The sequence below is a fragment of the Octopus bimaculoides genome, chromosome 16 (assembly GCF_001194135.2).
Source record: "Octopus bimaculoides isolate UCB-OBI-ISO-001 chromosome 16, ASM119413v2, whole genome shotgun sequence".
NCBI lineage: Eukaryota > Metazoa > Mollusca > Cephalopoda > Octopoda > Octopodidae > Octopus > Octopus bimaculoides.
In genome coordinates this window covers 52,743,645-52,745,290 of record NC_068996.1, presented here as the reverse complement: position 1 = coordinate 52,745,290, position 1,646 = coordinate 52,743,645, and the positions used below count along the sequence as shown (strand labels likewise).

Sequence of the window (1,646 nt, the reverse complement as noted above, 5' to 3'; positions counted from 1 at the left end):
GCCTGGTGTAGCCATCTGGTCCACCAGTCCTCAGTCAAACCGTCCAACCCATGCTAGTATGGAAAGCGGACGTTAAACAATGATGATGATGATGATGGTGATGATATATATATATGTATGTATGTATATGTTTATGTAGATGTGCATGTCTATGTATGTGTGCATATATACAGGGTGTCCCAGAAAGATTTACCCAATCATATTTCTTAATTATTTAAAATAAACTTAAGGTAGGATAATGAAATTTGGCACACACATTCTAATGTAAACTGTCAATCCTTTCAAGTAATTACATTTCAAAATGACTACCTTTTGCCTTGATCATAGCCTGCAAATAAATGGTCATTGAATTGCATGGGTGCTGTGCCACCTCTTCATCCAACTTGACCCATGAAGACAGACAGGCTTTCTTCCGATCTGACATATTTGAATAGGAGTGAGCAGAAACATAACTCTCTAAGATAGACCAGATAGCACTTCTCTCTTTCTCTCTCTCTTTCTCTCCCTCTCCCTCACACTCTCTCTTATCTTGATTTGGATGCATGTATATATGATGAGAACTGTGTGTATACACATGTGGGTGCATATTTGAACTCATTAGCCTTCATTCATGTGCAGGTATTTATATTTAAACATACAGATATTTACATAATGTCGGTAGGTGAAAATAAATAAAAAGTTATATACACGTATGGGTATGTGTCTATGTGTGTGAGTGAGAAGGCCATCATTGTCCCCATCATCATTTAATGCTCCATGCTGGCATGGAGCAGATAGTTTGGTATAATCAGGTGATCCACAAGGTCATGTTAAGCTCCAATGTCAGTTTGGTATGGTTTCTATGCCTGTAAGCCTTCCTAATGCTAGTTGTTTTACAGTTGTGCCATCAGTACTAGAATCATTGCCACATAGCTTGCAAGACAGAAAAGAACAGGGAGAAAGGAAAAGGAAAAGGATCCCATTACTAAATGGGGGAGTATTTTAGAGAGGGGAAGGTGGCTTTATGCTTAGATGCTGAAAGGCTAAAAAAGTAAGACCGAGGGACAAATGTAGGTGTCTTGTTGTAGGGGTGATACGGGGGCTAACCTCTTTTTTATTTATAAATGTGGCTGGGAGTAGTTTGGAAAGAGATAAAAGAAAGTAGCGATGGAGTGCCAGAGAAAACTCTTCAGGTACAAGAAGGGTTAGGGAGAGTGGGTAATGGGTGGGGAGATTGGATGCTTTCATAGAGTATAAGGAAAGAATAACAATAAAAAATAGATGCAGAGGTGAATATAGTGAGTGAAGGCAGGTTAACTAGCAAGTTAGTTTTTGTTTGTGGCAGATGTTCAGGTGCAATAAAGACTGCAAACAAACAGGAAACAACTTCTATCTCATTCCAGGGTGAAAAACTAGAGGTAGTCGATAGCTTCCGCTATCTGGGCGACCAAGTTAGTAGTGGGGGTGGGTGCGCTGAAAGTGTAGCTGCTAGAATAAGAATAGCCTGGGCAAAGTTTAGAGAGCTCTTACCCCTGCTGGCGACAAAGGGACTCTCACTCAGAGTAAAAGGCAGACTGTATGACGCATGCGTACGAACAACCATGCTACATGGCAGTGAAACATGGGCTGTAACTGCTGAGGACATACGTAAGCTCGCAAGGAATGAA

At 40.6% G+C, this 1,646-nt stretch overlaps 1 protein-coding gene across 1 annotated transcript in view; it reads right to left on the bottom strand.

The window, feature by feature from the left end:
• The window catches only part of LOC106870460 (sodium/glucose cotransporter 4), a 96,758-nt gene that overhangs the window by 9,100 nt on the left and 86,012 nt on the right, over positions 1–1,646 (bottom strand). The gene's annotated exons all lie outside the window — the stretch shown is intronic.